Genomic DNA, 27,525 nt, shown 5'->3' with positions numbered 1-27,525 from the left:
TGGAGCACTCAAACTCTGAGAAACAAAGTAGAATGGTGGCTGCCAGGTGGTTCCCAGAGGGGGATATAGGGAGTTGTTGTTTAATAGGTCCAGAGTTTCAGTGTTGCAAGATGAAAAAGTTCTGGAGATTGGTTGCACAACGACATGAATATACTTAATAGTACTGCACTGTACACTTAGAAATAAAGTGGTAAATTTTATGTTTTTTACTACAATTGAAAATAAATAAAAAAGAACGAGAAATATATTTAGCCTATAAGCTAGAAGTAACTGTTCTCTCTTCTAAATTACCATTGCATTTTCACTGTGTCTCTTAAGTAAGTTATTGATCTGACAGGAATCTACTTAGCGTAATTGTGTTAACTCTTTTGATTCTTTGAAGTAGTAGCTACTAGTATCAGCCTTTGTTTTACAGACAAGGAAATTGAGGCCCAGAGTAATTAAATAACTGGTCCAAGATCACACAATCACAAACTGATAGCATTGATGGTGTCTGATTCATGTCACCTCCTTTACCTGTCTCACATACACACATACCCTTCTCTTTCGAAACAATCTTATAAGAAGCCACCTCTATTTCCTAACTTTCCTCATCAACCCTCCCACTAAACAGCTCTCCCAGAGGTCACCCATTACCTCCACATCACTGCTATTGAGTTTCGTGGGCTTATCTTACTTGGATTCTCAGTGGCCAGTGATACTGCTGACCCACCCTTTCCTTCTGGAAATTCTCTTCCCTCAGTTTTCTGGACACGCTTTTCTCCTGGTAATCTCTCCTGCTACTTAACTGACTACTCCTTCCTTATCATGTTCTTAAGAAATAGATTTTCTTCCCTAATTTCCACCAAAACAATGGCTAATCGATGACTAAATGAATAGTTAAGTAAGATTTAAATTAATTTAACACATCCACAGGGTTCTTTTGAGACTTGTAATAGGTTCTAGACGCTTCAGGACACAGGGCCTCTAGAGTTGTCACTGGAAGACCAGGATTCTATTCTACTTACCTTCCACCTCTTAATGACTAGCACAACATTGAGCAGTAGTAAACCTTACCTTAGCAAAGACTTGTTAAATTTAATCTTTATATAACATTATTCTTATACTAATCTTAATAACTAAATCCTAAATCTTCACATTCAAAACCGCTTTCCCTAGCATACCCTGCCAGTTTTTATTGAGAAAAGTTCCCAAACTATTCACCTGTTCCCTTCATTCCAACGCCTGTTAAGTGTCCAACATGGGCTCCAGACAACAGCTAAAGGATTAGAAGAATATCTCCGTTGTGCTTACCGTGTGGTTCTCAGAACCCTGCCATGTCTCACTATCTTAGAGAGACCCCAAGCTATTTTGTAGGAATTTCCACAGGATACTGCCACTTCCCAATTGTTGTGTCTCAACTGGCATTTCTGCCCTCAGAGGGTCTCACCCCAATATAAAAGCATTACATGAGATTAGAACAAAGAATTTTCCTGCATTCAATTAATGGAGTTAATTCTAATTCAATTAATTGAGTTAAAGACTTGAAACCCTAATAAGAGGAAATTAGAGGAAGCTCAAAAGGTGTGTGCATGTTCAAGTCAGCTACATGTTGGCAAATAAAGAGTAAACTAGGTTAGCTATCGATTAAATTCCCCATAATATCCCACTGACTAGAAAGTTACACAACAGCACAATTTTGTTCTTTGTTTCCTTCCCTTAAAGTCTTTGCTTTACCCACTGGCCTTTATAAATGTTTCCATTTTATCCTTTTTTGAAGAGTACATTCTGAAGTCTACTTCTGATCTCTGACCTCACAGATGTTCTCCTATTAGTTCTATGCTCAGTATAATGGAATGGTAATAGGCTGTTATGATTTACCCTACAAAAATCAATGGTGGAGATCCTATGGGGTAAATAAGCTATTTTCGTGGGTATGGCTATCCACACAGCATTAGGTACCATTTGAAAAGTGAATGTCTCAAGGAACAAAAATCTACCCTAGGGAATTCAAAGCTTTCTTCAACTGATTTTTTGTTTGTTTTAGATATTGAGACTCATTTCCCACTTCATTCCATACATCCAAAAAAAGAGGTAGCAGCAGCTTATTAGCCTATAACATGGACATCTTCCAAAATATGACACAATACTGAGAAGATAAAAATTCAGAGAATGATAATCACTGAGTTATGAATTTGGGGAGGCAGTTGGCTGGTACAAGAGAGGGATTAATTTTTTTTAAGTCTAGGATAAAAAAACAACACATAACCATAACCAACTGGTAGATCAAAATAGGACATTCAAAATGAAAATAGTGGAATTCCAAAATTAATTTTTGATAAAATTTTTTTCAACAAATCAAAGGTCATTCTTTGATCAAAGAAAAGTGATGGTACAGAAGGTTGACCCAAGAAATTATCATTTTTAAGATTAAACAGATTTTTTTAAAAAGATCACATTGCTTTAAAAGAAGGAGAAAAAGAAAGCCTTTCTAGACTTCTGCGAGTTATAGAAAACACATTTTCTTTTTTACTGAGGTTGTCTTGAATTATGTGTGTATTCAAAGTGAAGCTTTTTCAATTTTTTTCTGTTTGTTTTTTATAGAACACATGTGTAAAATTATCATTACCAAGCTAGAAGGCTATACTCTCAGGGAGACAATTGTCTCCGAAGCTCAAGTATCTCAAAGGGACAAACTCCACCCAGAGAAGCTGAGGCATGTTAAGGGGTGAGTGGGGATGGGTGGGAGCAGGCCTTCAAGCAGTCCTGGGGGAAATAGTATTTTATCACAGTCTTACTTTAGAATTGCCCCCTGCATAGTAATAAAACATCAGATGGCTTTTATTCAGTTTTATTATCGTTTTCAAATTTTCTACAGACCATGAACACTCCTATTGCCTATACTGGGAGCTAAGCAAGCCCACTGGCCCCCACTCTTGAAGAAGAGCACATTATACGGAAACTAATTAATCACCACTACCTCCATGAAGTCTTCCTAACCACCAGCCTCCCCCAACACTTCTATTGGAGCACTTGTTACAAACTGTCATTTCCTGTTTATTTTTCTTTCTCCCTGCTAGATGATGAGGTCCTTAAGGTCACGGACTCTAGATTTACTTTCCCAGTATTTCCCAGTTCTTGCCGAGTGCCTAAAATACAACAGGCCCACAACAGAGTTAATAATTTAAGAAAAATCCACTGAGCATTTGTTATTGACCAGACCCTACTCTGGGTGCTGGGATTACAGCAGTGAACAACTGCCAGCCTTCATTGAGCTTACATTCAAGTGATGTCTGAATGGATAAATGGATGAACATTAAAGAGCCAACAACATTTCTTCTTGATAGCTTGGAAATTTACTCAGGGAAACAAAAAAGAAAACATGTATATAGTCTGCTTTTACATAATTCTTTCGAATTGTGAAAGTCCAAACCTGATTGCAAAGGAAATTTAGAAGCCTAGAATTTATGAGATGACCCATTAATTTTCCTCTATCAATGATCAATCTCAAAGGCATGAGATGAGGTCCTTACATTTCCATCATACTGCTAAGCACACAGACTATACCATAGCCCTTAGATGCATCACAATTATCATTGCAAACTGAAAACCGTGCTGGTGAGGGGTGTTTCATGAAGACCAATCTTCCACCACCATCCAATACTCATAACTAATTCATGTAGAATATTTATAATTTTCAAAATCCGGCCCCATGGCTTAGCGGTTAAGTGAGCGCACTCCACTACTGGTGGCCCAGGTTCGGATCCCGGGCGCGCACCGACGCACCACTTCTCTGGCCATGCTGAGGCCGCGTCCCACATACAGCAACTAGAATGATGTGCAACTATGACATGCAACTATCTACTAGGGCTTTGGGGAGACAAAAAAAAAAAAAAGGAGGAGGATTGGCAGTAGATGTTAGCTCAGAGCCGGTCTTCCTCAGCAAAAAGAGGAGGATTAGCATGGATGTTAGCTCAGGGCTGATCTTCCTCACACACACACAAAAAAATCCTTCTATATTACGTATATTTTCTCATCTGAACCCTCAAATAACATATGAAGTGAATAGGTCAGAGTTTCTTACTATCTTTTCTCTACAGACGTATAAGTGGAGGCACAAAGAGTTTATGTTACTTACCTAATCTCATGCAGCTGGTAAGTTGCAAAGTGAAACTTAAAGCCACAACTATGAACTCCAACACCAATAGTTATGCTCTAACTACATTATACCATCTACAAAAAAAGATACAGGTTGAAAATGGAATTGGAAATATACAGAAGTCCCAAACGCAACATGCTTCTCTCTTCCCAACACTGCCCTATTCTCTCTCTCTCTCTCTCTCTCTCTCTCTCTCTCTCACACACACACACACACATACACACACACAAATACCCCACAATCTAAAGACTTATAGGCAAATCCACCAGTTACTAGTGATGAAGAGTACTCTTTCTGCAATTGTCAGATATTAGAACTTCCAGACAATTTACCCATAAGTAGTCTGGATAAGTAACTCACACATTTCCAGATTACTGAAGATGATCACTTCTTCTTACTAAGTATCTGGTCAAAGATAGTAAACCCCATCTGTAAGCTCCTAGAGGACCAGGATTGTGTCACATTCCCCAAGCATCCCCAGCCCTCAGCACACCTCGTGACAAATAGCAGAGCACTCAGCAAAAAGTCAATGAATGAATGAATGATGATACCACTACACTAGCAACTGTGAAAACTGGCTTATGAGCTTTGGTTCAATTTTTCTGCTTTTTCTTCCCCATCTCCTATTAATTAGGTTTGGAGCCATTTAAAGGCAGAGATGCTCTGCCTTCCCATATAAATCATGTACAGAACCCCAGATGGTGTCACGCTCATGTGGCATGTGTGTTGCATCAATATTTGCTCATTGATTTGTTGCTCAAATACCACTACTGAGTCATGTTTGTCTGGCAAATCATACGATTTTAATAATTAGTGTCTGAGGTGGGAAAGTGCCTTTTTATAAAAAATTAGGGGTGAATGCAAAATATCAAAAGTGATATTGGTCTACTTGGAAGTATGCTGAATGTAAATACATTCCCCTAGCAAAAAAATAAAATGAAAACTGTAGATAAAATCTCTGAGAGGAAGACCATCTTGATTGTTTTTTACATACACACACATAATAAAGGAAGCATTCCAAGCAATAAAAGTACCTTCAACACCTCTGGGAGCCTGAGGATTCACTCTATGTTTACTTGTAATGCAGAAACATCAACTATTGCTCTAGGAAATGAAAAAGATTCTTTCTCATGTCTACCATCACTAAACGTTATAAAGATTCTTTGACCAAAAGTACATGCACTAAACATGTTATTAGTTAGACTCCTAGGTTGAATGAGATGTTTTGATAAACTGAGTTTCTGAAGAACCAGAAAACTATTTATGGCCTTCTGATGGGGGGTGGGGGGGAGAGTCAGAGTGAGCAGGGACAGTACAGATTATCCAATGACATCTGCCACCCAGTAAAACGAAGCCTTTCTGTAGTTATCACTGAAATCTTTAGGAAATGCATTAATTAGTTCATGTTTCCATGTAATGAACATAATTTAAACTTTCTTTGATGATAAAGAATTTTCAAGTAGTGCAAGATCAAGTTTTTGAATCAGAATTTTGAATGTACTGATCTGTAAATGATGTTGTCATAGAATACAGGGCCAAAGGTACACAGATCCCAGGATATGCCTGGGAAAGGACAGTTAAATTTAAATCTTTGATATGTTTTACTCTCATATCTGTTTCTCCTAAGAGAGAAACGCTCAAAGAGAGCACATGTTGATTAAAGAGATTTTTGAGTTCTGGTTATCTTGGTTTTAATTTTATCTTCATTGAGAAAAATAATTCGAACTACTACGAGCTCAAGCAGTCAGATCACAGCCAAAGGCAATGATGTTGTTAACGCTTAATTGAAAACTCTTCTGAATTATTAATGTTAACAGCATAATTTCTGCCTTCAGATAAATAGGTCTTTATTTCATTTGAAGCTTGTCCGATGTAACATTATATTGCAATGACAAACTGGTATGCCCTTAAAAGGTTCAATAGGTTTCTATTATTTTATACAATACATGTAGTCTTGAAAACTGGGGTATGTGGAAAATCTTTTTTGTAAACCTCATTACATGTAAAACGTTCTAGGTGAATTCACCTAGATAAAAAGAGTTTCACGATAATCAGACCATAATATCAACTACCACCTAATTGATATTTCATTTGCACATCTAAATTTTTGAATGTTTACTCCTCCCAAAGGAAAGCACAACTTCATATGATATCTTCTCCTAGAACAACTTTCAAAACACTCGAAGATACATAAGTGAAAAGCACACAGAAAGTAAGCAGTCTCTACCCCCACAGGAACTTACTTACGTTCCCACGAGAGAGACGGGCAAAAACCAACTAAATGTATATAATGTCATAGGCATATACGTTCATGAAGAAAAGCAGAGTGAGGGGCTAGAGAGAGTTTGGGGGCAGAGTATACCACAGTAAATCAGGCAGTCAGGAAGGCCTCTATAATAATGTGACATATGAACAGACTGAAAGGAAATAAGGGGCCAGAGTGCAGAAGCCCTGAAACAGAACAATGTTTGCTTGGACATGTCCAAGTTATATTTGCAAGAAGGACAATATGGCTACAGTAAAGTGAGCAAAGAAGACAATAGTAGTACTTGAGGTCACAGAGGTAGTGAGAATAAGAAATCAGGCCACACAGCGTCTTGCCGATACCATCCAGATACCCGTTCAGGACCAAGGCATTTACGCCTCCAGCTGCTGGAAATGTTGCTTTCTGCTGGCTCACAGCTGCGTACTTCTCCAGGCACTGCATGAGAAAGGAAACTGTAGGGCCGGCCCCGTGGCTTAGCGGTTAAGTGCGTGCGCTCCGCTGCCGGCGGCCCGGGTTCGGATCCCGGGTGCGCACCGAGGCACCGCTCCTCCAGCCATGCTGAGGCCGCGTCCCACATACAGCAACTAGAAGGATGTGCAGCTATGACAGACAACTATGTACTGGGGCTTTGGGGGAAAAATAAATAAATAAAATCTTTAAAAAAAAAAAAAAAAAGAAAGGAAACTGCCTTACCAGAGTCGATACCCCAGGGACTGGTCAATGAAGGGTAATAGGGATATGTCTGAAGGGTCATCCCAGCTTCAGAGATCACTGTAAGATCAGCTGAGCCTCCTCTTTCAACTGTACCACAGCTCAACCTCTCACTCGACCCAACCCTGCTTCCCTCAGCCCTCAGAGGGGTCGTTCCCTAGAGCACCCTTCAATAAACCTCCTGCAAGCAAATTTCAGACTGAGTCCACATCCTGGGGAAACCAACGTAAAACTCTGGGGTTTTGTTTTGTTTTTTACTTTCAGTGAAGTGTCTTCAGAGGTTGAAGCAGAAGGTAGCATAATCTGACGTATGTTTTAGAAAGGTCAGCCTAGCTGCTCTGTAGAAAACAGACTCACAAGGGAGTGAGCAGGCCACACAGTAAGGGTGGTAGCAGTAGAGACAGTAAGAGAGGAATTAGAAACTGAATACACCACAAAGACAGGGCTGACAGGCTTTACGGTGGATTCGATATGAAAAATTCTCAAAGTCATGAGAATGCGGCAGCTCCAATCCTCCTAAATTCAAGTCTCTAGACATAAAGGTCCTATACATACAGTAATTCCTATAGTCCCGAGTTTTCAAAATCACTACTGCCAGGCATGAACATACACATCAACTTTTATAAAGGAGAAGTAAAACATGAACCTAGATGTAGTTTAAAAGTTGAAGAAATATTTAAGAAATACGTTAATAATACAAACTCACAGTTGGTATCCCCACCTAACTGTTCTTTTGTTCCCTTTTCCAGCTGTTGATATTTACCCAACTATTTCAGCTAGAGAGATGAGAGCCATCCCTCAGCTGCTACAACCCCACATACACACCACACCAAAACCACCACATCACAACCATCACCAAGACCTGCCAATTTCACCTCCAAATGTTTCTCATATCCATCTCCCCCTGACTATCCTCAATGTCCCTGCCTTAATTTAGGTCTTCATCCTGTTTTGCAATAACCACCCAACTGGATTCCCTACTGCAAGTCTCTTCCCATTTCCCAATTCCATCTATCCTCCACACCGATGGAGTAATCTATCATACCCACATCACCAATTATATATGACCCCTAAGTTCAAGACCTGACCTCAGCTTTGCTCTTGAGCCTTGCATCCCACCACACTACCCTTCCCCCTTAGAATCTGCCAATACTGAACAACTGTACTTATCTGCCTGTCCCATGCTGTCCCATGATGTTTAAAGCTCTGATCACCCCTCTACTAGAAAACATGCCACTCTTCCTAGATAAGATTAACTCCACCTCATTCTTTAACCTCCAGTGACAGTATTTTCCCAAAAGTGCCCCGATTCCAGCCCCCACCAAGAATGGATTAGTTATACACTTCCACAGCCCTAACCACAATGTACCAAAACCATCTACGTATGTCCGCACCTACCACCACTAGACTCAGCTCCTTGAAGACACAGACCATTTTTTATTCATCTTTGAGTTCCAGAAGGTAACACAGTGCCTAGTAAATGATAGGCAGGGGGGAAAAAAAAAGCTGAACTTAACTTTTATCATTGCCTGATATTTATAGAAAAGGAGGCCATGGACGAATATTTTAAAAAGAAAAACACTAACTGGGGCAAAAAGAGAAAACAAATTTATGAACAACAGAATGGAGTTTTAAAACAAGAACCAAAACTTCAAGAAATGCCAGAAGTATTTCCAACTGCAAATATTTAGGATATCCTAGTCTCAATGTACTGTGTCCCCTTCTAAAGGATACTGCAAATTAACAGAGAGCCAAAATGCACTATTAGCTAGTGCTTATGGCTATTTTCTCCCAGAAAGCAACAGCAGCAAACCCCAGCTATGGAGGAAAACGAAAGTCTCTTGGATCTGCATTCTGCAACCATATATAGTGGAGGAATACATAGGGAAAAGTACCGAGTTCTTTTTGGGATTCATTTCCCTAAAGTTTTTGGGTATGTTTTCTTCCTATGTCATTCCCAGAATTAGAATACTTAGAATTGGTGGCAAATGTAGGTGTAAGAAGGGAGTTCTCTTCAAAATAAAAGTATTCATCCAAAGGAAGTTCCAATGTTAACGAGCCCTCATCACTAGTTGCAAGCTTTGCCGTGAAATTTCTATCGATTTGAGTCAGTTACCTATTACTTATGCCAAAAGTACAAAGGGAGGGGGAGGGAGAGAGAGAAAAATAGAAAAACACAGGCTTTGGTCAAGTCCACGTGTGCCAGTCTAGCCATGCAGTAAGTGGTTTCTGCTGGGCTCTTCCAGAAGGGCATGTCCTCACAAACCTTCTACGAGCTCAGGCAGGAGGAGGAGAGAGGCAGGAGCTGTGTGCAAGAGCAGGGCCAAGAGTATTACCGTGGAGTCAGCAGACACAGCACGGAGCACAGACACAGCAAAGATTCCACAGGAAAAAACCACCAAGGGCAAAAGTGGCCCAACTTCTGGGAGACCCGGTAGTTAGAGGAAAGCCTTTTTTAAACTCAGTGGAAAAGGCACATGTACAGCAGGCACCAGTGTAATTACCAGAGCCACCAGGCCTGTCTGCCAAGCTGGGTAGATGTGGCCTCTTGACCAGGTTTTATTCTTGGCTTCTGCTGCCCTCTTGTCCCTCTGTTCTTCCTGCTCCTGCTACTAAATAAACCAGCAGATGCTTGTTTCATGTACTATAAACTCTCGACTATCTGTCTTCCAGTTTGTCTTGGCATCTACTTCAAATGGTAGAGCATCTGTGAAATGGACCAAAGCACTCCAAAATTCTATTTCAGGGTTACTTTCAAGAATTTATGTCTACACATCTAAAGACTCTATGAATTTTCCTATCAAATACACAAGCATGATCCTGACACAATTATGCAATAATTTTTGTCATTTGTCTTCTCTAGGCAAATACACGTCATTGTTCAAATACCAGAGTAGGAGGGGAATCGTAGTTGGCTTTTAGTTCTCTACTGAATTTCATTCACCTGCGTTTCTCTTAGCTGTCTATACAATCTTATTCACGACTGTGGCTTCATTAGCAGCTACGTGTCAACAACTCCCAAATTCCTCTCGCTACACCAGACTTCTCTGCTCAAATCCTAACCCAGACATCCAAGGACCTAATGGACATTTCAAGAACAAACTGCTCAAAATTGAACTCCTCATGGTTCCTCTTGCCAATACATTTCATCATCCACCCGTTTCTCCCACCTCACACTTGGGAGTCATCCCTGACTTCTCTCTTCTTCCGCTTCACATCTAGTCAATAAAGCTATCCTGCCTAAGCTACGCTCTATTAACCAAGAAGAGATACACTTCTGTCAGATTGAAGTACGTTTTCTGAGCATTTCTCTCTTCTGGACCCCAGCAAGTGATGCTGTATTTTGGTGTGTGTCTACTGTATGAGTTTAGCAAATGCCCTTTTCATTCTTTCAGATCTCCCTCTAGACCGTGCCCCTATATCCCAATTTCAAAAGCACTAGCGTGCACTGAACAGGATCTGTTTCCTCATATCTTCAGGGAAAAAAAAAAAATTCCCTTTATGAAGCCACTGTAAACATTTCTGAATTGAGAGCTTAAAAAGGGAGCTCACATTTCACAAAGCGGCATCTCCAAGGAAAGTTTTTCAGTAATGAAATAACATATTTCATAAAACAACCCAAAAGGACTCCAATAAGTCAGTTAAACAGCACAAGTTACAAAACCAGAACTAACCTGGATGGAGGATTAAAGAACAAAGTCGTGGCAGAAAGAATACAAAATAAAGTTAGCAATGGTGAAAGTCCACTGACTGGACAAGTGACCCTCTGGCGACCCTCTGCAATACAGACACCCATATATCTTTTGTTCAACATCAGTATTTTTTCAGCCTGTCCTCAACCCATTGAAATAGAGCTCAGATGAAGGTATTTTAGGAGGATACATTTCCTTAACACTGGACATTCAATGCAACTCCAAGAATTTTCAAAGAATAAAATGTCTAATTTGGAAGAGGAGGCTTACAGTTTCAGCTCAACTTTGTTGAGACTAATTTCAGTCAACGCTAAATGTTGGCGAGGTCCTTTTCTTTCCTATCTTTGGGGAGCAGAGTCACCACTTCTAGGACTGACCCCACACAAGGAACGTTGATAATAAACTCTCAGGGTACCACTTGACAACCCAGAAACTGCTGGCAGCTGGAAGGACAGGGGGTCATATATGCTGCTTTCTATAACAAAACTCTTTTTACCCTGGGTTAAGTTGATTACTCCAACTCTCAAGACTCCTCCCTCCCCCCATTCTAGCCTACTCGCATTTTCCTTAGGCTGACTGACTCTAGGAAAACAAGTATTGCATTATGCTTGACTCCTTGGAATGAGATCAGTTCTAGTTTCAAATTCCCTTTCAGAACAACCCCAAGGACACAGACCCTTTTAAAAATCCCAGCTGCTCAACGGCACAGGAAGGCCCAAGCCATGACAAGAAAGCATTACTTAACAAGAAAGCATTACTTAAGTCATAATCAGCAAACGCATCCTAAACCCGCACTGGCATCGTCACAGCTCTATTCCTACATGCTGGGCAGGAATGTGTCTGTAAACAAGCCCGTCTCCACTCCTCCTCCGAAGGCTTCAAGGCCAAGGCGAGGCTGCAGGGCTGCGTTCAACAGTGATTTTCTCCAACTGGCACCATCTGTGCATGCGCTGCCAGACGTGCTGACAGAGCAGGCTGCGTAGACCATTACTAATCTACCAGGGTCAGTGGGGTCAGACCTGCAACATGATGCCTATAGATTTCAAAGGCTGGCCTTCTCTCCACGCCAGCTAATCAATCTATGTTGAAAAGCAAGCACGTTTTTATTCCCCTTTCTTTTAAATTTCAAAGAAAAATCTCATTTTTAAAGCTCTTAGTGTGAGGATTGCTTGCACGTAATCAGTGTCCTGATACCAGGGAAGTTGTATGAGATCTTCAAGGCCTGAGGCTTATCCGTTGATCCTTTGCCAGAACTGGGTAACAAGGCCAGGAAAACTTTCCTCAGACAATGAAAGCCTTCAAAGCAATGACAATGGGGAAGGACAACACGGATCAAGATTCAAGCTCCACTGCAATGTCTCTCTAAGCTGAATCTGCAAAAGAATAGTAAGTCCCAGCAGCTATCCTACCAGGATCATATTGTGTGAGCCTGGGCAGTGTAACTTGGGCTGGTGAATAAAAACTCTGCATGGCTCACCATCTACTTCAGGATTCGCCCTTGAGTGCTGCCACCCATTTTCAGCTGCCTATCAAGTATTTACTAAATGCCTATTGAGTGCCAAGACCTATATATTCCCTTGCACTTCTTTAGTTTCTTTCACTGAGGAATGGGGATAACTGAGTCTAGTACTCAACCATCTACTGGCTAGATGAGACCAAGAGCCCCATGAAGGCAAGAGGATGCCAATCCTGTTCAAAGTGCCACTGGGTAGCACAGATTTATTTCAAGCTTGCTGCAGTTAGCTAAATAAAAAAATCTTCTAAATAATTTCGTAAATACAATTTTTTGCGTGTCAAGACCAACTACTGTAATGATTTCTTTGCACATGGTATGTTATTCTAGATCTTCAAGTCAACCGATGACTCATCTGATAGTCAAAAAACTAACAGCCACAAAACTAAGACATCACTACAAACTCCAAAGAAACTAGAGCTTTTGCTTACAATAATTAAAGGTTTAAAGAATTTTCAAGATAAGTGACTTCATCTTCTTACTCTTGCTTAGATATCAGTTTCTCCACTTAGAGTTTAAATTGGGCTCAAGAGGTGGTAGTAAGGAAGAATTTGTGGGCTAAAATATAAAGGACAATTCCTCTAACTCAGATCATTTTCCTTGTAAAACTATGGGCTTGTTAAGAAGCAAGCTAGGGAGGCTCACAGATCTGACATGGCCACTTAGGCATAATCTGAAGGGCAGGTTTGCATAAGTTTGCATGCATTTCTTCTTCCAGTTTTTCCAAGCTTCAGGCAACTATAGATAACTCCAAGGTAACCCGGCTCTGGACAGATCTACTCTTCCCAACTCCTCCCCCTCACAAGGGCGCTTCTGTATTGTCTAAAAATAAGTCACAAAATCACTTAGATCTCCTTTAACTATTCTATACCAAAGAAACACTACTGTCTTTTTTGTGTGTGTGTGTGTGTGTGTGTGTGTGTGTGTGTGTGTGTGTGAGGAAGATTAGCCTGAGCTAACACCTGTTGCCAATCCTTGTGTTTTTGGCTGAGAAAGATTGGCCCTGGGCTAACATCCGTGCCCATCTTCCTCCACTTTATATGGGACGCCGCCACAGCGTGGCCCGACAAGCGGTGCATCGTTGTGTGCCCAGGATCCGAACCTGCGAATGCCGGGCCGCCAAAGCTGAGGGCGCGCACTTAACCGCTGCACCACTGGGCCGGCCCAAAACACTACTGTCTTACTGTCTTTTCTCAGCCTTTAGATTTCTTAGCTGGATATTATAAAACAAACCAAACACAGAAAACAAATGGAAACATTTAAAATAATATCATATTTCCCATCTAGTATGCTTTTACTAACCCATCCTGGGACCTCAGATGCGCTGAAGATTTCATTTTATTTAATTTATAAATAATTCACATTCCACAATGGTTTGTTCTGGTCTTTCAGAAATAGTAAGATTTTACTATTTTACAGTAAAATCTTCTTTTTTTCACAGTAAAAGCCTAACTTCACACATTAGGCTTTTAACATAAAGCTTTATGATGTCTTTCCCCCACCTCCAGGCCCTATTCCGTTTTAGTGCCTTGAGTTGTTCTAGACACCAGCATAGCCTTTTTTAAACAAACATTCAACTGCCCAACATTCAACTTCATTTCTCTGTCTGATTCTACTGGAACGAGAGATAAGAATCTAGACAGAGGCTTTCGTAGCGTTTTACCTGCAACTTGTGTAAACCACCAACTGACAAACACAAGCTCTGCCTCTAAACACCCAAGGTACCCAATACACAGAAATACTTGCACAGATCTGTGTCTCTAACCTCAGTTTCAGTATAGAAGCAGCTCATGGAATGATCAGAATGCAGGATGCCTAGATAGTATAATGATAAATCCTTGAGAAGCCTAAAAATACCAAGTCAAGCAATAAGATGGCAAAGTAATGGCAAAATTATGGCCATAGAACTCATAGAAGATGACCTAAACAACCACTTCTAAGTGGAGATGTTGACAAATCCATATGTCTTAAACAGCCCAATCACCTCCAAAGATAGCCAGAATAGATATGGCCAGACTCTCTCCCACATTAAGCAACTCATGATCCTAACAAGACACCTACAATATCTTGAACTTTGCCTCTTTCTTTGATTTCTAAGAATTTAATCATACTTCACTAGCCTATTACTGAAAGGTAGGCTTTATGTTTTTATTTTCTTTTAATTCTCTCATCAACTCTCTATTACCAAGTGTGAATATTAAAGCATCAACTTTAACACTTATTCTGCATTTACAGATTTAAAAAAAAAATACATTAATTACACTTGTAACGGAAAAAAAAAAAAAAAAAACCTCATTTCTGAACATATCACAAGACAAAAGGCACAAAGTTCATTTTATTCTCTGCTTTCCCTGACCAATTCGATTTTATCTGGTTTATAAGATTCCAAAGGAAGATTCCTGCAGGGTCCTCAGAAACCCAATCCAACAAGAAGCCCAACAACAGGAAGTCCCCACTGTACTCCAGGCACTGGGGAGGGTCCTGGGATATAAGAAGATACCATCTCTGCTCTCACGGGAAGAAAAGCCCCTAAGAGCTTACCACTATAGTTTTTCTTAGAGTTACTTACATGAGATATTGACAAAACAGCCAATCTTCCATTCTAGGTTCAGAGAGAGGAGAAAAACAATTGCCAGAGTCAGAGAAACATTTTGGTTTCTGATTAAATGTTGGTGTAATATTAAAAGCCAGTTAAGAGTGATCAAAGGAACCCAAATGAAACACCCTGGTCACCCTTCCTTCATGTGCTACTAGCATTTGCCCAAAGGCTGCCTCTGTGACAAATCAAAATAGCTTGCCTCAGTCTCTGGCTGCGGAACCAGATTTAAATAACAGCCCGTGTCTGCTTTTGAAAACATATAAGTTGAAGTGCCTTTTTTTTTTTAAATATTTAACATATTTGTTCATTACATAACCACCTTCTCTAGAATGGTTTTACGAGATCGCCATGTAATCCCCAATTCTTACTCAAGGAAACCATTTAAGAACCCTTAATGGAAGTAACTTAGGACAACTAATTACCCCCAAAGAAACTCTTACTGTAATGTGGGGAGGTGGATCACTAGAGAGGAAGAGCAAATACAATCAAGAAAAGAAGTGAAAGAGAAACAAAAAGGAAGAAAACTTCTCTCTCCGTCCTGGGGAGTTACATGCAAAATGTCAACCTGTAGGAGTAAAAGATTCACCCTAGAAGCTCTGATTTCTAACACAATCCAGAAACCACCAAAACAGCACTGGGCCAAATCCAAAATGATCCTAATGGGGCTGATTCACGTAGTTGGTGTTATATTTAATGGCAGCATTGCCACATGTTGTAATACAACATATTTAAGATGCTGAGGCATAGTTTCTGCCCATAAATATTTTTTTAATATTTTTTCCAGATGCTTCATCTATTTTCCCAACCACATGCAGAGTTCAATAAATAGGGCAATAAATAAAGAGTGACTTTTTAAAGAAGGCTCAGGATTGTATGCTATTTTTAGACCTTTATTGGTCGTTCCAGAACTTGCCATCTCTTCACTTCTATTGCAGAATAAATAGTATACTTTCTGCTTCATATGATTCTTTTTAATTCACAGAATTGCAGCGTCCTAGCATTTCATAAGTGAGAGAACGCCTGGGAACCAACCAGCATATCCTGTCACAAAAGAGGATAACAAAGCTCAGAGAGTTAAGTGACTTGCCCAAAGTCACACAGTTGGAAACCACTCAATCAGGTTTCATTGGCTAAACTAAGATACAGAGACTAAGCACCTATATGTGCAAAAATTTACCTTTTCAGTTATTTTGTACAGCAATAAATGATAAACAATCCAAGGTTTGTTTTTAAAGATATCTGAATTAATACATTTAAAAATTTAAAAAATCTATTGCAATCATTTAATGGGTTGGTTACATGTATTGTTTTTATAACCACCTTTCAAAGCTAAACACATGTTGAAACTAACTGGACCACCCAAGTCAAAAATCTAGTTATGCTATTTAATGTTTATTTGGTTTGTTTCTAAATGTGTATTTAAGTGGCAAAGTCATAAAGGAACGAATTAATGATAATCGATACCAGACCTGCAACCATGGAGCTCTTCTTGAGTTTACAGTATTTAGTGAAGTCAGCCAAGAAAGGAAAAAAAAGTATTCTAAAATGAGAAAATTCTGTATAGTACTTTAAAAGCAAATCCCCAGCTATATGCTGCATTCTGAAAGCAGAATTATCCAAAGACCAAAACATGATCTTCTGAAAGATACTTGCCAAAAGGAAAATGTGGAAATCTTAGAAGTATGTGGAAGTAGCAAACGGGATTTAATGCCAGAAAAGAATATGCTTTTAGCCTTTCTGATATCTTCAAAACTATCTGTCACAACTCTAGATTCTAAAACAAAGTACAAACTTAAAAAGACCCAGAAACAAAGGATATATTTACTTACCTAAACATGCAGATGGTTCATATTCCTAAGGAATGTTTGTAATTTATTTGACACTCAGGACACAGCTTCTCATAGAAACAGTATCATGAATAGTGATTAGATTTCCAGTCCAACCTACAGAAACATTTTTTTTAATTCCATATATACATGAGGTAATAAATGCTAGTAATATATAGAACCTAGGTGGGAAAGAGGAGCTAAGGGCCTGAGGCAGTGAGGAGGAGAAAAGGGGCTTTGTAGGGACAGAGAGGAAGCCTTCTTTTATTTACCCTTCTTCTAGTGCTTCTTAACATCGGCCTAAAGCAATGGGCAATCATCCCTTCTGCTTGCTCTGCCTTCCCATCCTCCTCTTTAATACCAGCCCTCAAGGGGAAGAAGAAAGAACCAGAAGCAAAGGTGTTCTAATTCCCAACCCCTCCCTCTAATAGGCAATAAAGCCAAATGAGCAGCCAGTACCTGGGAGGAAGGGTGCAGAGAAGGAAACGCTGAACCCCAGAGAGGCTGTATCAGAAGGCCCAGGACAGGAAAATCCACACCACCAACACCTGAAGCTAAAATGCCTCAGGCAGCCAAACTGAATGGGCTGTTCTTGTGAAAAGGGCTTTGAGAAATCAGGCACAGTTACAGAACAGCAACTAAAGCATACTTTGGTTGGCCCCTTGAAAAGTTAGGAAATGGAACATTTTTTTCTCTAAGAATGGATCAGGGCACAGAATTAGGATGGGCTGTGAATGAGGCTAGCATAACTCAAGTGATGAGCTAGTGCACTTCATGCAAAAAGAAACAATTTTCCATAGCTGCTATTTGGATCCCTAAATCCAGTTAATTATCTTGATTCATTTTGCACTGTGGATGAGAGTAAGAATATAACGGAGGATGATCCATCACAACCGGAAAACTCCAAACCCAACAAGAGCCTGGCACTTATTTGATTGTAGTCCTGGCCTAAAATGGTCCAAGTCCCCTTAAGTATACTTTCTCCTTCATATGATCACATGATATAACTGCAAGATTTAAATTCAGTTCCTTATCAATAAAATCCATTGCACAAAATCTGCCAACCAATAATGTAAGAGCTGTCAGGAGTCTGAAGGGCAAAGCCAATTCAAAAGAGAAGTTCTAGCCCAAAGAAAGCACAAGGGAATCCTCATCACTGGAGGCCTGGGGAATATCCCTCCCTCTCAGGCTCAGAGCATGTCAAACAAGTGTTCCCAAAATATAACTAAATCCACCTTAAAACTACACCCCGGATTTTCAAAAATATATTAAGTCAAAGTTAATACCGCTCAATGGGCTCAAATTCGGCTCACCTTGGGGCTACATGCCTTTACATGAGCACCACTGGGCTCCACCCCTTCAATCCCTGCCTCAAAGAAGACAAGACTCCAGACAAGTAGAGGCAGAGAAGAAGTGCACCCAGAGGCTGCAGCAGAAAGAACTGTTCCGGAAGATTATGATATCCTCCAGGCACCCAATTCTGAGACCACAGGAGTGACGATTTACCACGTGTTGCGGAAACGGGCTCAGGACTTAGACTGACATGATGAGTTAATTCAGCTGTAGCACTAAACTCCACATATGCACAGCCATTATGCAGCCCTGTGGCTCCAGCAAATCTCAAGATAATGAGGGACACAGTGTGACACACAGGGAAAGGCACTGGGCTGAATCAGAAGACCTAGATTTCTGTATTGACTCTGTCGGCTCATCTCAAGGGAAGGGGCAAATCGCTCCCTCTATGGGACTAAATTTCTCAACTGTAAAATAAAGAGCAGATGCTCTCTTCTAGCACAGAATTCCAACCGACATGGAAACTGAAACTCAAAGCCATTTCTACGCCCCCTTATAACTGGCAGAGGGAGCCTCCTGGACTTTTTGGCCAACACCTTCACGGGCCTCTAAGAAGATTTAATACAGTGGAATTAGCAATGCACCTACTTAAGCACTCTTATGATCCCAGCACAATACCATCTAAAAAAAACAAGGGGCTGGCCCCATGGCCTAGTGATTAAGTTCAGCACACTCTGCTTCGGGGGCCTGGGTTCGGTTCCCAGGCACAGACCTATACTCCACATCAGTGGCCATGCTGTGGCAGCAACCCTCATACAAAATAGAGGAAGAGTGGCACAGATGTTAGCTCAGGGCGAATCTTCCCCAGCAGAAAAAAAAAACGCCCTCACACTAAAGGACATGGAGGGTGAGAGCCATTAGCTGGCTCCTCCTCTATATCAAGAATGAAGTCTTCCTCAAAACGTAGTACAATGAGCACCACCCCAAAATGTTGCTATTGATGCACTGCAGTCACATAAAATTTCAAATTTCTCCTCAGCAGACTTAACCCTCTGGCAGAGGACTCCCAGCAAGGTAACTTCATTCCAACTGGCAAACACTTAACTGAATGACATCAACACTCCTCTTCTGTGGTGTAGGTACCTGTGTGTGTGCGTTACATCGTGTCTTCCTAACTAGGCTCCCAGTAGCTTCGGGGCAAGGAATAAGTCCATCTCCATATTACAGATGACATTTAACAAGGTGAGTCAATGCCAGTTAAGCAATAATAACAGTCTGCACAAAGCCCGAGGTGGGGCCTTCTGAGGCATTCCAGTTGCTTCCATGGAGTCCTTTCATCTCAAGTAGAAAACTGTCCCAGAATGCCTCCTCTACAATAACTCGCACAGTCCTACTTCCTCTCTCTCTCGCTCATCTATATTTTATTCTACCAACACCTAGATTCGAACTTCACGCTCAGGAGAGCATAGATGGGATAGCTCTTCTTTCCTCCCTCTCCACCCTCACACCTGATGTGTGTGCTGCTCTGTGTAACTTGTATTCTGATTTATCCACTGGATACAGGACCTCTAACAGCGCGAAGTAGAGAAAGAAAAAGAGCCGCTGCAGATACTTTTTTTCCAAGCTCTAAATCTGTTAAATCTGAATTAAATTAAACTATTCCTTTCAGACCCAAAGGAAATGGGCAGTTGGCCAAGATGATAGCACAGCCCTAGCAATCAGGGCACAAAGAGATAGACACTCCGCAAGAGGGTAACCAGGCTTTATCAAAACTCAGAAAATGCGCGCAATGGAAAATTGAACTCCACCTGGAGAACCACTTGGCCCTGCTAAAGAACTATTACAGTAAAAGCCTGCACAGGACTATCACCTCCTTGCTCCATTTTCTAAACCTGAAGCAACTTTCCCCTTCACGTTCACCAACTATTATCCTCTCTCAGCTTCAAAAGCTAACTGCCCAAAAGCTGCATTTTCTCCATGAAGCCAATTCCTAATAGCATTCCCTAGGAGTGCCCTGCTTCCAAAACTTAAAAGGAGCCAAGAAATCTCAAGCCTCTGAGATTTAACAACTTTGTGTGGTATGCCTGAATTGCCTGCTCTCTTTAACTCAAACAGTAATCCCCCTTTAAAATCTTGACAGTAACAGAAAAAAAGGATTATATAAAAGATAAAACCTATGGTGCTGATACATGAAATCCTGGATCCACTTCTCAATTCACTCACTGACTCTCTGGAAAACATCAGGAAAGACATGTTGTGTCTGTTACTCCTTTTATGAGGTAGCTTTTTATTAAGCTGTGTTGACATGGTATCATATAAATGCTTACAGTCTTCCTTAAGCAAATAAGGAGCACGGAGGCTCCTTCAACTCAATAGTTATGTTCATCTCTCTGTATTATTTTATCTAGTATCTTTTATATGTCTCAGGGATCTGTTCTACACACTTCCGATAATAGAAACTCAATTCTTAAAATAAAGATATTTCCATTCATGATGAAGAGGCCATTGAATTACCACAAATAATTCACTTAAGCAAACATCTAGTGCCTTGAGTCATCTTTTCATCCTCATATACACGTCACATCATAGACAATATAAAGAAGGGCTACAAATTTAGTAATAAACCTCCTGGAGGCTAATCACTTAATACCAACATTACTGGGAGGAATTTGCATATTGGAATGAATATTTGATATCATAATGACATAAAGGGGGAGAATTTGTGAAACTGGATGCATTGTTACCATCTCAGTGGGCAATTAACAGGAAATGGCTTTACTTACGCCAGAGCTACCAATTGCTATTTTTTTTTTTTTTTTGGGAGGAAGATCAGCCCTGAGCTAACATCCAATGCCAATCCTCCTCTTTTTTGCTGAGGAAGATGGGCCCTGGGCTAACATGCCCATCTTCCTCTTCTTTATATGGGACCCTGCCACAGCCTGGTTTGACAAGCAGTGCATCAGTGCGTGCCCAGGATCCGAACCTGCGAACCCCAGGCCGTCAGAGCAGAGCGCGTGCACTTAACCGCTGCGCCACTGGGCCGGCCCCACCAGTTGCTCTATTTTTAAACTCCTTTAACATCTTTAATGACATCTTGGGTAGATCCCACAATTTTGGGGGTAACTTTTGGTTATTAAAACTCTAGGCCAATTTAAATTTTTATTCTCAAATTCAACTGTGAGTTTTATGCAAGCCCCCACCCTAACACCAAAAGCTATGACCTGGAGTGTAACAGGGACAGTTGGGACCTACTCTTTTACTTGCTCTCCTCCTCCCTCCTCTGGGCTCCAGTTCATCCTCCTCCTGCAAGCAACTGGTAGGAAGGGAAAGGCAAACGTCTCCCTATGTGACTAGCCATGATCACTTCTCTAGCTAATGCTGGCTGGTGTGTGAGTTCTCCTGAGGGCCCTAGGGGACTCCTCACTGCACAGCTTTTCTGAGGTAGATCTGACCCCAGCTCTGGCTCAACCTCCTCCATGTACCCCTGAATCCCCTTACCAGAAGCCAGCCTCTTAGGGACAGTCTAGCACGATGGCTCAAGACCAACTACCATTTGCAGCGTTCATTTCACCCTTGGAGAACTGCCATATCCTTGCCAAGCTAAACAGGGGATATGTGAAGTGCTCCACTGGCAGCCCATTCTCCTGTTGTGTCTCACTGGTTCTCTCCTTCTCAATCCAGATAGGCACACGGGCAGGCAGGCAAGTCTACCTGAGCAGATATTCAACCAGGAAGCCCAATGCCAGTCATGCCTCCTTTCAAGCACCCCCAATCTCTACAGGTGAGTCTCTTGGAATTTCCCTCTCACTCCTGGTTTAACGCTGATGAGCCTTTCTCTTCTCCTCCCTTCCCCAACATTCTGTGCAGACTAGAAAAGACTAGGGGTGAGGGTAGGGAGTGGTAACTGGTGGCAGAACGATCAGTTTTGCTTTCTCTTAGTAATAAGCTCTTTGAGGAGGTGTCTGGCTCCAAATGGTCATGGCTCTCATCAGACTGTGAGGTTTTCAAAGCCTCTTGTTTTAGCTAGAGCCCAAAGCACCTATTCTAAGACAGCAGAAAAGTGTAACTCAGCTACTACAGACAACTTAAGGGTATAGAATCAACAAATTATCCATTTAAAAATAGTAGAAACGGAGCCAGCACCGGTGGCCTAGTGGTTAAGTTTGGCGTGCTCTGCTTCAGCGGCCCGGGTTTGGGTGTGGACCTACCCCACTCGTCTGTCAGTGGCCATGCTGTGGCAGTGGCTCACACGCAAAGAGAGGAAGATTGGCAACAGATGTTAGCTCAGGGTAACTCTTCCTCAGCAAAAAAAATAGTAGAAACAACGATACGATGAAACCTTGGAAATATGTCTCGTGTATGTGAAAAGGTCCATTCTCAGCAGGGTACAAAATACAAGATATCTCTTAATTCTTAATTCTTGTTAATTACATTGATCAAATTTTTAGCATCTTTATTTGGTATCTGTCCATTTGACTTATCAGACATTGATATGTGTTTGACTACTCCTTAAAATTGCATTTTTGTTGATTTCTTTGTGTTTCTAGTTGGAACAGTATAAATTTTCCTGTTATTCCATACATAAAGTTTCAGTATTAAAATGTATTTTTGTTATTTAGACAGATCACTTCAAATGTATTTCACATTATTGTGAACTATGAAATTCAAGGCCACCATGATGAACCAAACCTTTAACTTGAAATAATTTATTTATTTTTTTTTTTTTAAAGATTTTTTATTTATTTATTTTTCCCCCCAAAGCCCCAGTAGATAGTTGTATGTCATAGCTGCACATCCTTCTAGTTGCTGTATGTGGAACTCGGCCTCAGGATGGACAGAGAAGTGGTGCCTCGGTGCATGCCCGGGATCCGAACCCCGGGCCACCAGCATCGGAGCGCGCACACTTAACCACCAAGCCACGGGGCCGGCCCTAACTTGAAATAATTTAAAAATAATAAGTAATCTCGATACATTTTAGTTTTGTTTTAGGTTTTTTTTTTTTTAGTATTTTTTAGCCTATCCAAAACAAAGTGCTTTTGGACAAAAGCTTTCTGTTTGGTTCAAAATATATTGAAATGATAGCAATAATATATTTGTTAGCTTTCAAGTTTCCAAAAAGCTATCCTTAAATTATCTCACTTTGCCTTTACAACAATCCCACCCAGTAAGACAAGTATTTTTATCTCCCTGTTAAAGACGCGAACATTAAGATACCAAAGGGTTTAAAAGTTGTATCACAGGTATCCAATTAGGTTTGCCTAATATGAGAAGGAATGAAATAGCAAACTCTTATTTTTTTTTAGGAACTTGAGATAAAGGAAAAGAATGTGCTTAATTAATTGAGAGCACCATTATCTCTGTGAAAGCTAAAGGAACTTGGCTGGTGTCCTGTTAACTTCTCGATTCCAAAACAGGCCCCTTACTCTATGTTAATTGCAATCTGGATCACAAGAAATACTCCTTACTTTCCCAGGATTCCATAATATGGTATTTTTAGGTAAATTCAATAATTATTTCTTTGAATCACTACATTCAACAATTTTGGAGTATAATAATGAAACAGCTATTATTTGCACTACATGATAATTTTTGATATATAACAATACATTATGACACTATGCCTCACGTTACTGCCTCTGTTTTTAAAATGATGAAAGTAAACCTTTAAGAAGTTAAATAATTTACTGAAGGTCACATCACTAGTAAGTGCCACATTTGGAACTCAACCCTGGGTCTTCTCACTTTAAATCCTACACTTTTTCTCACTATTTTGGTGAACTAGTTCTCCCATGGCACTTAGCACATTGCCTTAGACAGGTTGGTTAATCATTTTACAACTTGCAAAGTTCTTACATATACTTTATCTCATTTGATTTTCCCAGCAGCCCCAGAAAAAAGATAGATATTATGTCTATTACGAGGACACTGAAGTTTCAAAAAGGTTAACTTACTTGTCAAGAGTCTTCCAGCTAGAAAATAGAGTGGGCACTTGAAGCAAGTCTTGTGGCTTCTAGTCTAGTGAACATTCTCCCCTACAGTCCAACAGATTTCTCACTTTCTACAGTTTGAGTTCCTACCCTGTGGTGCAAGAACACAAGGAAATCAAGAGGAAAGAAGAGGAGTTAGACTAGGCCTTGACTCCTACAAGTCCATGAACTTGACAATCCATGTAACAGCATCAGCCTTTCCTGCTACCTACCCATGAACCATGAGGGATGGGAAGTGGGCAAGAGAAGAGGAAGAAACAGGATAGGATCTGAGCTGTTGATACACAAACAAGGCCCTACAGGAAAAAGGAGACTACTAGAACATTGGACGCAGCGAGATTATGCATCTCTAAAGAAGAAAAATTAAATGCCTTCACCAGCAGCAGAGAGATACCTGAAGCAAAATGTGACAGGGAATGGTAGGTTGCAGGAGTTCTCAGACTCCTCCAAAGATCTCAAAGGGAGTCCTCCTGCACGGCCATGGGGTGGGTGCTGGCAGCGGAGAGACCCTGGCACTCTCACCAGGCCGAGGATGAAGCCAAGGCAAGGCCACACACAACGCCGGGCTGAAGTCTGGAGCAAAGGACTGAACTAAAATCGACACACTGACACTTCATTGCCACAGCAGCCCTGATTTCAAGGACACTCCCAAAGCCACTGCTAGCAGCCAGCATCCACATTTTAGGTGTATCTTTCCTTTTTTAAGGGAAAAAGGAACATGCTGATCTACTCGTTAACTGCATTATATGTGGTTTCACGCCTTAAACAATAGCCAAGAAAGTCAAACTTCGAGCTTGCATAGGGGACACACTGCTCCCTCTCCTACTGAGATGGGGAAGGCGCCCAACAAGGAACATCTGGAGTGCAGCTCTCCACCCCAAGGCCTGGCAGGCGTCTCAGGCCTTTGCTGAGCCCCTCCTTGGGTTTGTTCTTTGTGACTTGCCCCAAGTAAATCTTAGGAACATTATCAGGAAGATGAAGGAAGGGAAATACCATGTAAAGATATGTCCTGGGAGCGCCAATGCTGTAAGTTTATGCACTTAAAAGCATTATATAAAATATAATTTGGTGTTGTTTGGTTGTTATCCACAAGAGAATAAGCTAACATTGATAAAATAATGTTTTCTACTTAAAAGGCAAACCTGAAAAAAACAGCTAACTCATATGTTGCCCACTAAGTACCTGGCTTGGTGTCAGGTACTTGATAGTTAATTTTACAAGACACTATGAAGTAGCTATTATTATACCCATTTCTCACATAAGGAAACTGAGGCCCCCAGAAGTGAAATAATTTGCCTGGAGTATGGGAAACCAGTATGCAAATCTAAGACCTCAGGTGAAATTCCAGTTCCACTAAGCAAACAATAAATGTCTCAGGAAGGAAGCATTCCCATCGTGTCAGGGAGATACTAGGTATTCTCCCAAACTCAACATTTTCTGAAGATGGTACACTGGTTCAAGGCTGCAGCATGGAAGATTATAGCCATAGTTGAAAAACTCTAGAATTTGGTAATGTGGAAGGTTAGGCAACCTGTAAAATAAGATTGGCTGCATTAACTTACCTTGGGCACCAGGAATTTTGCAGAGTTAAATACATAAGCATTCTGAGACCAAACCACTTTTACTGATAACGTGGTCCCCTCAATTTTATAAAGCACAGATATAAAGACTGAGAAAAGTAAAAGTAAACTATAAATGCTCAATAAAATTGTGGAAAGAATGCTTGAAGTTTAATTTGCATAGAGCTTAACTGTTTGCAAAGTGCTTATCAAACAACAAACCCAAAGAAGGACTCTGCTGTAACCCTACAAGCACAGAGCACTGGGGTGGTTGTCACTAGGATGGAACGGCAGTAATGGTTAATGAGCGTCATGGCATATACTTGTAAGACAGCATTCTCAAAAATGTGGCAGACTATAAGAAGCCTGAGGTTTTGGTCCCTGAACCACCGCCAGAAAATACGTCACTTCTACTAATGGTGAATGGACAAGGGAGAAAAACTAGATTACTGTTCCCAGAAAATCACTGCTTTTGCACACTCTCAAATAGGCCTCTGCTCATGTGAGAGCTGTACTTCCCTTTCCCCTCCCCATCACCCTCTGGTATTGTTTAAAAATGACAGAAGAGGGGTCGGCCTGGTGGCGCAAGCAGTTAAGTGCACGCGCTCCGCTGCAGCGGCCCGAGGTGCGCCAGTTCGGATCCTGGGCGTGCACCGATGCACCGCTTGTCAGGCCATGCTGTGGCGGCATCCCATATAAAGTGGAGGAAGATGGGCACGGATGTTAACCCAGGGCCAGTGTTCCTCAGCAAAAAAAAAAGAGGAGGACTGGCAGATGTTAGCACAGGGCTGATCTTCCTCACAAAAAAAAAAAAAAAAATGACAGAAGAGACAATAGCTCCACAAAAGTTATTTTCACAAGCCAAATGTCAGATGAGGAACAGCAAGGCTGGGGCAAAATTGGAAGTGATGGAGGGGGAAACATCCCACATCACAGCTCTGCTCCAGTGGGGAAATTTGTACAGATGGAGGGGATGCTCCTTGGGTGACAGAAGGGCTTCATTAATGTCTATGATGGAGCCGTGACCACACGACGGAGCCATTTCACCTCTGGGTGGGTGTGTGTGTGTGTAAGACTGACCCTGAGCTAACATCCGTTGCCCATCTTCCTCTTTTTGGCTGAGGAAGATTAGCCCTGGGCTAACATCTGTGCTCATCTTCCTCTATTTTCTATATGGGACACCGCCACAGCATGGCTTGATGAGCGGCACATAGGTCTGCACCCAGGATCCAAAAGAGCGAACCCCGGGCCACCAAAGCGGAGCACACAAACTCAACCACTACGCCACTGGGCCGACCCCACACCTCTGGCCTTTTTATCATGTGTTTTAAAATATGTAGGAGAGCAACTCAGAAGGTCTTGTTTTTAAATACAGCCACGTAGGCAGCTTCGTTTGCCACACTAGAAGACACTCCTCGAGGCTCCCTGCGTGTTGAGAGGCGGTTAAAAAGGTGGTCCTTTTCTCCCTTTCTAATAACAGACAGAGCCTTTCCATTATCTTCCCGGTGGTTGAGCTGTGGGGCCCTTTCTTCCCCTCTTACAGTCCTGTTTACGAAAACCAGCAGCTAGTTGACAGCAGGGAAAGAAGCTCTAGGCGTTGGGGAAAGAAAACTCTCCAGAATTGGCCTTTTCCCTTTGCAACATCGTCATATTCCTGAAATACTATAACTCAAGTATCTTTAATTTTCTGCAAATTTTTATTTTGCAATGTGAACAAGATCCTTAAGGTCAGGGAAGAATCACCTCATAGGAGAAAGACTAGCAACTCAGAGAGCTCCAGACAACCGCGTCCTTTAAAACCCCAGCATACAGACACACAGACGTGGATATACACACAACTTTAAGTTCAAGGGACTAGGTTCACGCACAGCGATGCACAAGAAAGGACTACGTGCCCACCCCAAAAGGCTGCAGAAACACGATAGAAATGAATTCTGATGA

At 41.2% G+C, this 27,525-nt stretch overlaps 1 long non-coding RNA gene across 10 annotated transcripts in view; it reads right to left on the bottom strand.

Annotated features, from left to right (window-relative positions):
- LOC147915384 (uncharacterized) overlaps positions 1-27,525 on the bottom strand; it is a 388,885-nt gene that overhangs the window by 218,077 nt on the left and 143,283 nt on the right. Inside the window, exon 1 of one of the 10 annotated variants that reach the window (XR_015553986.1) lies at positions 16,749-18,108. The exons of the other annotated variants lie outside the window; for them this stretch is intronic. This is a non-coding gene — a long non-coding RNA (uncharacterized LOC147915384). Of the gene's footprint in view, positions 1-16,748; positions 18,109-27,525 lie in introns of those variants that run through there. 10 annotated transcript variants of the gene reach the window in all.

The sequence above is a fragment of the Ceratotherium simum genome, chromosome 13 (assembly GCF_057802395.1).
Source record: "Ceratotherium simum simum isolate JZ-2026a chromosome 13, ASM5780239v1, whole genome shotgun sequence".
In the NCBI taxonomy this organism is placed as follows: domain Eukaryota; kingdom Metazoa; phylum Chordata; class Mammalia; order Perissodactyla; family Rhinocerotidae; genus Ceratotherium; species Ceratotherium simum.
Note: the sequence above shows the minus strand (reverse complement) of the source record. Positions and strands in the feature narration are given on the sequence as shown.